This window comes from Tenrec ecaudatus, chromosome 15, assembly GCF_050624435.1.
Source record: "Tenrec ecaudatus isolate mTenEca1 chromosome 15, mTenEca1.hap1, whole genome shotgun sequence".
In the NCBI taxonomy this organism is placed as follows: domain Eukaryota; kingdom Metazoa; phylum Chordata; class Mammalia; order Afrosoricida; family Tenrecidae; genus Tenrec; species Tenrec ecaudatus.
Window position 1 is genome coordinate 32,481,401 of NC_134544.1, and position 15,786 is coordinate 32,497,186.

The following is a 15,786-nucleotide window of genomic DNA, read 5'->3' on the forward strand; positions in this document are numbered from 1 at the left end:
ATATAAAGGGTTGTACAACAATTTCCACTATCAATTTTGAGGAAACTTTTAATATTAATTATCCAATAGGTGAGAGACAAAGGAGAAGTTTAGTATACTTCTGTCAAATAAAGGGGCCAGAACAAAAATATTTATTGATTAACTAAAGTAAATGATGTTAGTCTGGGTAGCCTAGAAAATCAAATCCATAGAAACTCATATGTGTATGAGACAAAGTTTTATATAAAGGGTAATTGTACATTAAGAAATCATCCCAGATCAGTCCAGTCCAAGTCCCTTAGTTAGATATTAGCCCATCTGGTTGGCAACCAATCTATAAAGTCCTCTTTAGACTCATGAAATACATGCAATGATGCCGAATGCAGAATGATCACAGCCCAGTGGGTAGAAAGTCTTTGGATCCAGAGGCATTGTAAACAATTCATCACTGCAGGGGTCTCTGCGATGTGGCTTCTCTGGTAGCATCCAGGTAGGCCCATATGGCTTCTCCAGCTCAGGGCACTAAGCATAATTCCATATATCTTGTCAGCTGCAATGTCTGCCAGAGTAACTAGAGAGAGAAAGGTGTTTCCCCCCCTCCAAGGAAGAAAATACAGGATCTTCCAGAATTCTCAGGAGAAGATCATGCCCACATAGAGGCCTCATTGACTATGATCTGATTGAAAGGCTAGACTCCACCCCTACACTCTTAATCCTCAAATTGACAAATTATTATAAAACTACCACAAAATGATTCTTTACTCCACTTAATTAAAGAATGTGATATGTAGTGAAGATAGGGCTTCAGGTGAAAGAAGGTAAAGGAGGACCTTGGGAGGGTGAGGGGGAAGAGTGGGACCTGAAGAAACAGTTTACAGAGAAGAAAATGGAAAGATGAATATATGTAGACATAAAATCCACAAATACATTACATAAAAACATGAACACGAAAAAAGAGAAAGGAAAAAATGAAAAGAAACAGGCAAACTCCCATATCATATCAACTGTAACCTCCGTTTTTAAAATGTTTATTGATCAGTAAATTAATAACCACAGTTCTTTGCACTGGCTTTTGACTGTTTTCCCCTAGACAAATGGCCCTAACCCTTTTGGCCTTATGATCATTTCATACAGTTAAAAACTACTGAAGATCCCCAAAGCCATTTTTGTTTGTTTATTTATTTTTAATTGGCTATCCTTCTATTTACAGTAGTAAAATTAAAACTCTGAAAACAATAAATATTAAAATAATAAAATATTCATTAATTTACCTAAAACTTTAAATATTTTGTCTTATCACAACTTTTTAATTAAAAAACTACATTTTCTTCCAACAATGAATGATAGCCCATTTCAAAAAAGAGAGAAAAACAAATGCTGTGGAGGGTACAGAGTTTGGAACTTCCTTGCTCTGCTGGTGGGCTGGGTGAATCCGCACAACTCTTGTGGAAAGCTGTGTGGTACTATGTAAAACAACTAGGAATTGAAACCATATGGCCCAGAAATACCTTTTCTGGGCACATACCCCAAAGAAATAAGATACCACATGAATAGATGTGTGCTTTCCCATGTTCACTGAGCACAGGTCACAAGAGTAAGAAGATGGAAGCAGCCCACATGCCCATCAGTAGAATAGTAGATTATCATGAATTCCTAAAGCACAGTGGTTAAAGACCTCATGGCATGGATGAACCTGGAAATGATCATGTTGGGTGAAGTTGGTCAATCACTGAAGGACCAATATTGTATGAGTTAGCTACTATATGGAGACACACCAAGACAAAGGCAGGCTTATGCTCTCAGGTCATGTAATCTGGTAACATGGCCTCCCTAGCAACAAAATAGAATTCCTGCCTAGTGCTATGAACCTTCTATCACCCCAGTTATAAGTACATCTCGACAACCACTTTAACAGAGCAGAACTCACCTTTCCTGGTGTCAGTTTTTTCAAGATAGAGGAAAAGGGAAAAGGCCATTCAGTTGCTGTCATACAATATTGTGCTAAGATTGCCACCAAATCAGACACTCTGACAAGAATAATAACTGAAACTGATAGGAAATTCAAGTGAAGATGGAAGCAGAGGGTGCATTTATAACTAGGAGAAGGTGGCTACATTCCTGTTGGTAGATGAACCCAGATGAGCAAATTCCCATTAGGAAAAAAAATTGCTTAACCATATTTACATAGAACCGAAAGGAAGATGACGGCCAGTACTATGTTCCTAATTGATTGGGCACTTTTGTTCTAGTTTCTATCCAGGCCCGACCCAGGCAGTCTGCACTAGACTACAGGAACCTTAGACTCTGTCCTTTTGAGATGCACGACATCCTTCATAGGCCACGCCAGTAGGATTAGATGTGGAAATCCCACAAAGTGGAAGAGATTTTACCTAAACTCATCGGTAGAAGATTTGAGAAAGCCCCTGACTCACTTAGATTAAAGGCAGAAGCACCCTAGTGTGGGAAGGACTGGCTGGCTGCTATCTCAAGGTTATGGAATTAGCAGCCTTTGGACTTTGGTTCACACCTGTTACTTTGAGGTTGCCCAATGAATGGAGGCCTGGGACTACTATCTATTTACTATTTCCAGGCCCTCCTCGCCTTCTTATGGTGTGTATTTACCTGGGAGGAATGGTTCTGCCTTTGTGAATGTGTGTTATCATAAGTTTTGCTCAATCACCAACTTCCATTGTTTGAATTAAAAGTATCCGGTCACGTAAGTGTTTCATCTATACAAGTTAACAATTCATATCTTGTGGTCTAGAATGCTATCTTATACATATAAAATTTCCTTTATCAACAGTGTTTTAAATTTAAAAATGCTGGCTAAAATAAATGTGACACTATTAAAAGATTTACCTTATGTTTCAGAGGGGTGATTTATACAGATCTGTATCATAAAATGGTAATGATCACTCTAAAGTAAACCAGAGGTATATATAAACAGATATATGGATAGATTTGTGGCTTGTACTTAATTCTAGCCCCAATTTAAGAACAATGCATTCTTATGATAAGGCCCTACACTCTGGTACCCACGTTCATGAAGGGATCACTGAAGATGTGGGTGCTATAGCAGAATGTGAAGAAATCAGATAGTTCCCAAAACCCAAAAGAATAAATTCTGGGGTCTTAAAAGCTTGTCTTCAAACAAGCAGTGATCTAAGTGAGGTTTCAATTAAGTTCAAATGGAAGAAGCACATCAGTCTGTATGATTCAAGGATTGTATATCATAAAGTCCAATCTGGAGGGAAGATTGTATCTGGGCTAAAAATTGTGAACAGTGGATATATAGACGGTTCTGGATGAGAGTGGGAGCCCCAAATCCATTTGCTGGGTCCCCATATGGACTATGTCCCTAGAGAAACTCTCAGCCTTGAGTCCAGGAGCGTGAATAGCCTCACTATCAGACAGAAAGCATTATAAAGTCAGTTATGCCAAATGTAGTTAGGTTAAAATGCAGTACCTTATCATTTGATCTTCCTCTTGAGCCCTTTTAAAGTTGCTGCAAGGTTGTTCTGTTTTGTCTGGTCATTGTTGTTGTTTATAGTTGTTTCCTATTTATGCTTTGTGTGTGTGTGCTTATATGAAACCTAAGATAAGTAAATATTTAGAAGGAGTAACTGGATTGATAGCTGCCTGGGGGAGTATCAGGGGAGGAAGTGGGGAACAACAAAGGGTGAGCTAACAATGTTGACTATGAGAAGGAAATGCTCTTAAATTAATGGTGGTGATGATTTCACAAATTTTCTTAATATGGTTGAAGGATTAAATCATGTGATACATGATGTATATTCCAGTAAAACTATTAAAAAACTAAAACTGCAAAAAAAGTTAAGTGAGTAAAGGGCCTTATTTTACCTTTTTGAAAATCATTAAAAATTACTAACTAAAAAGATAGTTGGATTCTTGCTCAATATGATGAAGTATGTGAAGAACGCTCACTTTCGTGCATATATGAGTGTAGATCAGCCATATTGTTATTAGGGTATCAGTGCATATGTGCACATTTTTTTTTAAACAGCAAAATATTAAAAGACTTTTCACTATCTCACTGGATGGCTATAAACAAGTCCTCTCAACAATACATTGGTCTTGGTCTCCTAAGTGTGCTTTCAAAAATAAATGTTTACGTCTTGTGAAATGGGTTGGGGGGGACAATCATTCTGAGGACAGAGTCAAGATCAATGTTTTAACAAATCCTAAAGAACAGCTTCTCAAACTGCTCCAGCAAACACAACCGTTTTCAGGTAGAATGAGCATTTTAAGAAAGCCTTGAAGACTTCAACCATGAGACAAGAGATTAATTAACTCTGTTTTAATCATGGTTGACTAGATAAAAAATATTCATAGACTCTCATGTGTATTTAAGAAAGAGCTTTATATACAAGAGCAACTGAATATTGAGAAAACATCCCAGCCAAGTCTAGATGAAGTCCATAAATCCGACCTTAGCCAATATGTTCATTACCAGTGTATAAATTCCTCTTCAGACTCACACAACAAATGCAATGATGTCGAATGCAGGAAGATCACAGGCCAGTGGGTGGAAAGTATTGTGGGTCCAGTGGTGGTGGAAGCATCTTAGTGCTGGCATGGGTCTCCATGTGGCTCCTCTAGCTCCAGGTCTCTGGCTCCATCAACTTCTCTCCATGTGGCTTTTCAACAAGAATGCCTCATAGGGAATGTGTGAATGTCCAGCCTCCAGGGATCTGTTTATCTCCCTAGTGCTCCAAATGAGGTCATCAAGATGTGACCTGATTGATGGGCTAAACATCTCTTCACTCTTAAGTCTCAAGTAGACAACAGATTATGTAACTACCACAAACTACAATCTCTGTTATTGCAAAAACAGTGGATAAAATCCAGGAACTGATGGAATCAGACCACAGAAGTGCCACTGAATTGGGATCCAACATACTGGCAGTATTATTGAGTTTTGGTTTTTTTTTAATCTTAGGAAAAAAACAACAACTCTGTCTCAGGGTTTTGTGGCAAACAGAAAGATTTCTCCCAAGTTATTGCCCCCAAATATATGTCAGACTTAGGACACTGCTTGCAACTAATGGTAAATGATGATCAAGTTACCTCTCTGAAGGCAATCAGTTGCCAGACAACTGTCTGGGTCCATCACAAGAGGAGCCCACTCCTGGTTGTTAAGGACAATGGGCTACTTCTCCCCAAAGACTTGTAGTCATCCATTTGTTTCTATAGGTGGGGTTTACACCCTACTAATAATGGTTTCTATTGTGAGCCAGAGAACAGTTAAAATCCCTAGGTGTCATCCAAAATTAAGCTCCCTCTCTGAAACTAGAATCTTCCCATTTTGTCACATGTATAGCCCCAATCCCTCCTCTTCCTATTGCCTGGATACCTCTAGATCACCCCCTCTCATTACTGTATGACCTATATCACAACTCTTTCCTGTGATGTATGTCTTCACCTATAATTAGGGGGCTTGCTTCTCCCCAGAGAATATAAAAGCCTTGGTTAGCAATAAATCCCTCTCTTCAAATGGACCACCATGTGAGACTGAGGTAGTCATGCTACTATAAAATGAGTCTGACTCCATTATTTAGATCTCTTCTATCTCTCATGCTCTCTATGACTTTACTGTAATCTTTACTTATTGTTGCTGTACAATTGCATCTACTGGACCTGTGATGATTAGGGGCTGGTCTGCCCTGACATGGTTAAGGTGGACGGTCAAAACAATTAATGTACTTGGCTACTAATCGAAAGATTTCAAGTTCTTGTCTAACCAGGCACTCCTAGGAAGAAAGGCCTGGGTGTCTACTTCTAAATCACAAGCCATTGAAGATTCCATGGAGTACAGTTCTACTATGATCCACATGTGGTTGCTCAGAGTCCAAAATGCTATGACAACACGTGGCAATGTTTTGCATTAACATGCAACACTATCAGCATGTCGAGGCAGGATAACTTCTTATTACAGCAAATAAAATAACCCAAACTAGCTATTTTTATAATAACCCCTATGTCAACACACACACAAATCTGAGCACCCCAGGACTTCCTGTGGTTACCAACACATGTTCATATGAATAAGGCTCTAATAATAATTATTATACCCTAAAGAGGGAGCTAAAGAGGTAGATGTATTTCCCTATGTCATTTTAGATATTTAGGACATCAGCAATATTTCATTTACCTAAAGAGATGAGCTGTAGCTTAAATGATAAAATACTTGGGAATGGGCTGCTGAAAATGTCTATTTGTCTTTTTTTGTTTTATTGAGTACAAAATAAACTGTCAGCATAGAGCAAATAAATGATGACTAGTAATGTTGAGTTTTAATATCCAACTCTTATTATCCTGTCCCATCAATCTTTTTGAAATTCAGTCAGTGAAGATGGATAGATTTTTTAAATCTTAGAAAGCAGCACACTTTTGTTGTCTTAAATGTGGTTTCAGAGGAAGGAAGAGAAAAGGACACTAAGGGAACAAGCCACAGAAGGGAAGCCTTGGAGACAATGACGACCTTTAGGGAAATGCTAATTCATGAAAGATGCTTCGCCAATTCATGTTTGCAGTTTAGACTTTTTCCCTAACTCAAATGGTCCCATTTCTATCCCATCCCTTAACCCCTTCTCAGTCATATATATCCCACATGCATGCACATAGAGACAGAGAGACATCGTAGATATCTTATAATTAAGTTAATAAGTTAAAATACATTTTCAGAGTACCTTTCTGCCATTAAATATGATAGCTTTGTTCTGAGAAAATCATTGATGAAAAACAACTATTGAGGACACATATTTGGCATGTGTCTCAGCTCTTTCTTGACTTGCTAAGGTTCATGGATTCTGATATAAGTGTGTTTTCTTTTGATTTTCAGTGAGCAAGTATTAAACAATCAGTGCTGGATATCACTTGATAAATGTTAATTTTACAGGTTTTTAGTAGTTGTACATGTTTGGACTGGGTCCAGAGTAGGGAGCCCCCACCTCCTCTCGGGCTCCTTAGGAAGATAGAACTGCAAAGCCCCCATTTACAGCCTCTTGGGAAGATAAAGGACCTATTGAAGTATGCATCTTCTGACCTAGCATTCTAAGGAGCTTATCTCTCCAGACCAAGGTTGTGCACCCCCTGTCCCAGCACTCCAGGGAGTAGGTTGGCAAACAACAAAAGCACTTCACACAGATTGCATCCTGACTCAACTTCCTGCAGCTGCAAGCAAAAATCTCCCTTCTTGTTCCTTGTCAACAAAAACCTCCCTCACTCAAGCCATGTATATCTCCCACCACCTCACTGACAAGCTGTGATTTCTCTGATCTAACTCACTGGGTCTCAGAACCTTCCCAGGAGCTCAAGATGCTCCTGTCCCTTTCTCTGCTCTCCCTTCCCTCCTGGAACCTCTTTCCCTACCCTAATAAAGCCGCTCTTAACCTCACATTCTTTGTCTCAATCCTATCTCCATCTAGAGTCTCAGTGTTGACCTCTTAGTATGAAATTTCTAGCAGACAGAGAAGCACCTTCATGTGTTGTGTGCCATCGAGTTGATTTCAGCTGACAGCAATGCTAGAGGCTTTTGTTAGAAATAGAATAATTAGAAAGTAAGGGAAGTGGCGTTTTCACAATTTTTAGAAGAATTCTCTAACTCAAATTTCTTTTCTACTCTCCCTTTCTTTCTCTTCCCCCCTTCTTTCTCCTAAAGTTCCACTTATATTAATAGTTGCTAAGTTTTTTAATGCATTTGAAAAATTATATTTGAGGATTCTATTTACCACTATTTGTATGATGCTCCTGTTTTTACAAGGCATTGAGTTGGTTCTGACCCTTGGTGACCATATGTACCACAGAGCAAAGCACTGCTCCTCAATTTATTTTAACTTCGCTCCTGCATTCTCTTTCGGGACATTCTAAGTTAGTGGCCTCTAGGTCCCATTTTAGGTATTCCTCCTTGAAACAAACTCCCTTAGGAATACCACTACTATAATTTCTTATGAGTGTGTCTCCCAGATCCACAGGTGCAGTTCTACCCTGTGTTACAGGGTTGTTATGAGTTGGCATTTTCACCTGAGTTTGGCTATAAGTCAAGAGGTGTTTATATATATGTATTTGTTCACTAACAACAATGAAAGTACCTCTATGCTATTATTCAGGAAATATCCACGACTCATCCATTCAGAGTGTATAATAAAGATTGTTTTTAAGGAGGTCTATCTCATCACTTATTTTATGTGACCATTTAAGATTCACTTAGTTTTTATTTATTCTATGCATTAATAAATATTTAATAGAGCCTCAACCAGCATTATATTTACATGACATGTAAATAATCTGATACATCACTTGCACGCTTTTAGATTAATACCTAAAAACATCATCCTACTAATTACAACCCAAAAGAATTAGTTCCCAACTTATTTGAAATTGTGATATTTCTAATGAAAATAATGTCTCTTAAGTATATCTAGTGAGACATTAAAACTATCATAATTTAATATAATAGTCATTTGAGAACTGTGGAAGCACATTCTGTAGTAGTGGAAAACTTACATTACATTGTGCTAATTCTTCCAGGCAATGATATATTCATATATTTCCTACAAATAAGTTCATCCTAAGGCAATATATTTCATATTTGAAGAATGATCCTATAATAATTGTATTTCTTTCCTAACAGTTGTCATGATAGATACATTGTGTGTGTGTTTGTGATTTGTCTTCTTCTCCATATCTTATTCTTCTTTGTTTACTGTTCTGTCTCAGTCAACTAAAGCAATGGTGAATACATAAGACATCTTTTAAAAAGATAGATGAATAATTGGATTCTAGGAATGGGATGGGGGCGCTCCAGTGAGGAAGGATGGGTTCCGATTGCACATGCAGTAGTGAAGGGGGACCACCTAAAGAAAGTGACATGAGTACATATATCTGGGGCAAGAGTTCTGTAGGATGAAGGAATGTTGTTATCAAAGGCCCTTGAGAATCTATAGATGTAGAGAATTAAAATAGAAAGCAACAACAAAACATCCTAGGAAGCCTGTGTGGCAGGAGCAAAGAGCATAACATAGAGGACTAGTAGCATCCAGATTTTAAATGGATGAAAATTCCATGACAGTGGTGGTAGTGAAGATTGGATGACAAAGAAGTGCCTCAGAAAATTCAATATAGGTGCAGCTGCAAATTAGGTCTTCTCTCTCTCTCCTCTGATTTTGAAAATACATAAACTGAGTTACAGAGATTTTGAGAACCCTCAAGATCCCAAAACAAATCCATAGATGCATGAGACTAAATCACAGTGACTTGCCTGCACAGATCCCACCCTTCCCACTCTGCTGATTGGCCATCCAGTCTCAAAGGGAAAGTGTTCCTTTGGCCGGCTTCCATCACTCTGTGTTATTAGATTACATAAGTCTCCAAGGTGCTTCAGTTTCATACTTTCCATAAATATAAACTTCCTTTGGTAAGGGGGAAGTAATAATGAAGTGGCATGGTTTTATACAGCCTTTTAATCTTCTTTTAAAATAGAAAACAACCCCTTTCTTTCTACAATTTTCCTTTTTCATAACTGACATGTTTTGCCTCCGGCCAAATACCACTGAGATTCCAAGGAGAGTCATAAGTAATATTGTCAGATATTTCAGTTAGGTGAATTTGATGGTTTAATACTGATTTATTCAAAACAAAAGCCGCTGATTTACATGTAACTTTAAAGTGAAAATGTAAATCATCAGAATGTCTGAATAATTAAATGAAAATTTAAATAAAAAACACAAATGCTTGAGGAACAGGAGTCCAATCAAAGTGGGTTTACATTTGTGTCTCATCACTCCTCTTGTGTGAACATTTAAGACACATTCAGTTTGTATTTAGTCTATGAATTTAATGAATATTTTACAAGGATCCAGCCAGCACTATATTTACATGACATATGTTAATGATATGGCCACTAATGAGTGAAAATGATCTTTGATATAGTCTATATCGGGTACTTTCTGTTGGTACTGGAAGATTAAGTGAATGTCCATATGCCGGGGGGGGGGGGGGGGCAGGAGTTTGTTTTATACTACCCAAAGACCATCAATAAATTGCAATAAATCCATCAAAGGGCAAGGACTACACAAAACTATCAAATATAATATTATTTATTCTCACCCCAAATTAAATTGAGTAAATTTACAACAAATGACTCAATTTTTGGATCTTCCTAATAGCCTCTGGAGAGATCCATACTGTGACAGAGAGGAACAAGCTTCTCCTCACTCCTTTGTCCAGCTCCTTTATGATGGGTACAAGTTGACCTGGAAAAGCATTATAACAATCTTTTCAGACTCACTGTAAGTGGGAGAATTAATTTTTTAAAGCTCCATAATTATGCATAATTTCCCAGCATGTAGATTTCTTCAACCTACAGAAATTTAAAGACTGTGGTATCTTATAAATAGTCCCCTGGAATTTCCAGAAAAATGTAAATGATACTTTATTTAGAAAAAATTCGAACCATCTCTCATGTTGGTTAATTAGATAGAGTATAACATTAAGAACTAAATTAGAGAAATCATTTGGCCCCCACCACTAATCTAAGGATTGGTGGCTCAAAGCTCCAGGGTAGTGACATGGAAGTAGCTTTGGTGATCTGTGGACGCTAAGATCACAGTCCAGGAAGCTCACTGGAGCAAGAAAGCACTGTGATTTTTCCATGAATCATAATCATCTTGTAGGAAACGGTTTTGGTTTCCTCCGGTTTAGTTTTATTGGAGCGATTTTTCTTTCTTGGTTTGTATTGTTCTTTCCCCAAATGTTAATGGCTACTATGTTTTCAACAAAATCCCCCCTATTTTTCCACTGCTACACAAACCAGTCTCATTGCAGTTAGAAGGGACTAAGTAGCTGAGTTTCCCGCCCTGGAATGTAAATACAAGCAAATAAATATAGGATTTTTACCTAAAAATTCTCTTATGCAATCAACCCTCGTTGAATTATTTACTCTCCTTTACCTTTCTGTTAATTTGTTGTAGAGAATGTAATGAAGAATTTCATTCAATGGAATGGTAGAACCACTTCATGGAAGGATTCTGGATTCCTGAATGCTTCCTGGAACTCAGCTTTTAAGTGCCTGCTCCTCCCCATATTGAACTTTGACCTGAGTGGAAGAAAAATAATTCTTGTGCTAAAGAAATAGAGGTTTTGTTTCAGCACTTTGTCTCCATACATATATATCAGACAAAGCTGAAAAAATAGGCATTATTTAAAACATTTTATTAGGGACTCACAATCCATACATACATCCATTGTGTAAAGCACATTTTACATTCATTGCCCTCATCATTCTCAAAGCATTTGCTCTCCACTTATGCCCTTGGCATCAGGTCCTCTTTTTTCCCTCCTCCCTCACTGCTCCCCCCTCCTTCATGAGCCCTTGATAATTTATAAATTATTATTTTGTCATATCTTGTCCTGTTTGACGTCTCCCTTCATCCCCTTTTCTGTTGTCCATCCCCCAGGGAGGAGGTCACATGTAGATCCTTGTACTTGGGTCCCTCTTTCCAACCCACTCTCTCTCTACCCTCCCAGTATCGTCACTCACACCCCTGGTCCTGAAGGTATCATCTGCCTTGGATTTCCTGTGCCTCCAGCTCCTATCTGCACCAGTGTACATCTGCTGGTCTAGCCAGACTTGCAAGGTAGAATTCGGATCATGACAGTGGTAGGAAAGGGGGGGCAGAGGAAGCGTTTAGGAACTAGAGGAAAGCTGTATTCTTCATTGCTGCTACATCGCACCCTGACTGACTCATCTCCTCCCCTAGGGCCCCTCTACAGGGGATCTCCAGTGGCCAACAAATGGGCTTTGGGTCTCCACCCTGCACTTCCTCCTTCATTCACTATGGTAAGATTTTTTTGTTCTGATGATGCCTTATACCTGATCTCTTGGACATCTCATGATCGCACACGCTGGTGTGCTTTTTCCATGTGGGCTTTGCTGCTTCTGAGCTAGATGGCCATTTGTTTACCTTCAAGCCTTTAAGACCCCAGATGCTATAACTTTTGATAGATGGGCACCATCAGCTTTCTTCACCACATTTGCTTATGCATCCATTTGTCCTTAGGGATCGTATCATGGAGGTGTTCCCCCAATGATATGGTTTTTTGTTCTTTGACGCCTGATACCTGATCCCTTCGTCCCCTTGTGATCACACAGACTGGTGCACTTCTTCCATGTGGGTTTTGTTGCTTCTGATCTAGATGGCCACTTGTTTACCTTCAAGTCTTTAAAACCCTAGACGCTATATCTTTTGATAGCTGGGTTCCATCAACTTCATTCACCACATTTGCTTACACACTTGCTTTCTCTTCAGAGATCATGTCGGGAAGGTGAGCATCATGGAATGCCAGTTGAATAGAACAAAGATTTCTCTAGTCACTTGATGAGGTAGTTGTCCTTCAAATGCCTTGACATAGCCTAATGAGTGATTCCAGTGCTTCTGGAAACATTTCTTATGATTAATCTCTGGAGCATTGTTTTTCCCTCACGTCTGGGACATCTTTCTTCAATAGCCTCTGTCCTTGGTCATGTACTACTTGAAATGGTTAAGTGTTGACCAATTATTGTTGGTACTATGGTTCTGTGTATTCCTTCCTTCCTTAAGTGATTCCTGCATCAGTCAATATTTTGCTCAGAGAATCCATCAATATTTCGACCTGTGTTTTGAATCTCTTCTTCTGATTTTTTACCTTGAAGTATGCTATCTTCCTCTCTTTCAATTTTCTCACTCAAACTCTATGTACATTTTCTCATAATACCTTACTAAGTCTTCTTGAGCCACTTTTTGAAATCAAAATACAATTATCAATTTTCATATGGATATAGGAATAATCTTAACAATGAAATGATTTAGCAAGTTTGAAGGTTATGGAATTGATGTGAATAAAAGCCAATTGCTTCTATAAAAGTAAATAATAATTGTCCTTTTGCTTTATTTTTATATAGAGACACAGTGATCCAATACATACTTTCCCTTGATTCATATTCCCAATTCTATTTTACTCGAGTATTCTTAAGATATTTCCAAAGATAGAACCGATTTTTGTAATGGCCTCCCATCATCCCTATTTTTCTGCAGGATTCTGATTCCTGGAAAATATTCATGACCCCCTGATGAGTTCAGTAACAGCCTCTCCGACATGAACTACTGAATATATGGACAATGATTTTGTCTGTCAGTGAATCTCTGGATATAATAAACGCCCCTTTATGTCATCTAGGAGTTCAGTACTTGGTAAAAAGTGGCTTTCCTCCTTCAAATAATCACTTGTTGAAAGCTGACAGCTTTTGATAAATCTAGCAAAATGCTCTCACTCTGTGGATATAGTAGATTTCCAAAGAAGATAGGAAAGCTGTCATGGCCGTAGTGTGGGACTGTTCCTCTGGAGCCATTCGATGATGATTCTTTGTGATAATTTACATAGTGACAATGCCACACTTGTGGTAAATTCTAGGATAAATATTCCTGAAATTAATGTTCAGTCGGATCTAGTCATGCATTGTGTGTCTGTCTTGAACATATTTTCATACTAAGTCCACAGTGGTCTAGCTCACGGATTGGCAAACTGCAGGCCGTGCTCCATAATCTGTGCTTCTCATGCATCCCGTGGCTCTGAAGCAAAGTTGACTTTTTTTAGGATATGCTTCAGATAATAGTGGTTTCATTTGTTAGTAAAATATGTATTTATTTCTAATTGCAACTCTCAAATAATTTTTAAATTGTGGGGGACAGGCCCTTCCTCTCAACAGTTTTTCAACCCCGCTGATTGGTCAGGTTTATGAAGCTATTGGATTCATATTGGATCTGTGGGATTCTTTCATTGGTTCTATTGTTCCAAGTCCTGGACACTGCACTACTCTGCAAAGGAATACGTTGGAATCTTAATTTCATCCTCTTCACATCTAAACTGAATGCTAAGAGGCCTTGAGAGATGGTTTCAGGTCCTCAAATTCTCTCACTTTTCATTGTTATTGAGTATCTTTACTTTCTAATCAGAATGCTGATTTGTGATTTAGGCTAGCACTTATCAGTGCAGATACTCTGGAAACCTATTGATCATTACATATTTTTCTTTATATAAATGGACATTTAGGAGGAAATGTAGACATTCTCTTTTTTTCCTACTTCATTAAGATATGAAGTCAATAAATTTGAAAACTGAATAAAGTGAACAGTGGGATTTAGGTCCTTTGGGAACAAAAAAGAAGAAAAATACCAATTTTTTGAGGATGAAAACTTGCACCCAATACAAGAAACAGCGTGCAAGAGCAGTGTGTTTGGTGTGCATTAGGCATCTTGTCTGTCACTGGCATTGAACTATATAAGTGTTCTTGTTAGTTAGTTTGTGTTTGTTTTTTTAAACCACCAATCTTGGGTCCATTTAAACCCATCAGATGGATTTTTAATTATTATTATTTATTCCACGGTAAAAAGAAGTTGTTTTGAAATGCTGTATCAGGCACCTACTTTGTAAAATTCAAAAGAAGCGTTTACAAATCAATCTTTCTAAAATTATATGTTTGATGTTTGGGAACAAAGCTCAGCTGGCTTCCTTTTCGTTAGTTTTTCCCTCAGTGGTAGGCCAGAGGATTTGAGAATTGAAGGACTTTTTCAATTATACAGAAAACAGCAGGTTTCCATTAAAGAACAAATTGTATCATCTAAATACATGCTAGATATTCTTATAAGTAATTATAACAGATAATGCATTGACTCCTTCATTTATTTCTGCTACTTTGCCATTTTCCAGGTTAATATCCACATATACTGATTATTTCTTAATGGACTTACATATATTTTCCTTAAATCGGTTACAGAATATTTCAGTGTGTACAGTACTGTAGGCTGCCACAATTACACTCAATGTTTTCTAGCACATTTTGGTATCATTTAGAGCTGCCATGTACTGTCACCTGGGAGACAATGAGTTTAAATGTATTGAATAAATGTTGAGAAATGTGGGCATTGCCCTTGTAGTGCCAAGGTCTAGGCACTGGGCTGCTGCCTGCAAAATGGGTAGTTGAAATCCACAAACCTTCTCCAGAGAATGATGGATCTTTCTGCTCATGTAAAAACTCACAGGCTCAGAAGCTCTACTTAAGATCACCTATGGACCCAGGGACCAAGGGACTCAGGAAAGTGGACACTATAGATGCTGAGCTTATAAATTCCCAGAGACGTTAGGTGATGCCAGAAATGAGACCTCCCTTCAGGATTGGTGTAGAGCAAAAGTCTGTTTCTACAGTGGGTGTCCAGGATTAGGACATTTCTGTTACAGCAGCACAAAGAAACTAAGAAAAGATGCACAAAATGGTGACAATCATTTTAAGTCCTAAGGATAAAAGCAGAATAATACAGAAAGTTCTGTATGTATGAAAACATAGGATATATGATTGGGCAGTGATGATAGTGGTTATTAAAAAGTAAGCTAGAGCTTTTTTCCTAAAAGGTTATGCATGCCAGCATGTTTCATGAAATACTGTATGTGATCTTTACATTAATAATTACTGACCAGTGAGAGACAGGATTTTAAATATATGTATGATTATTTTGGTACCATTGTGGAAGATCTAGTATAAGAGGAAGGATGAGTTCCAGAAAAAGGCATCTTGAGTCTATTGCAATGGTCATTGTAAGGGACATGTAATATTCTGAATTAGAGTAATATTAGAAATCATGGAGGTAGATTCAAAAGATAGTTTGTAGGTGAAGCTGAAGTTTCTTGGAGATTTATTGAGGATATGAGAGAGCTTGTGTCAGAGAATTTAGCCTAAATAACTCTACACTATTC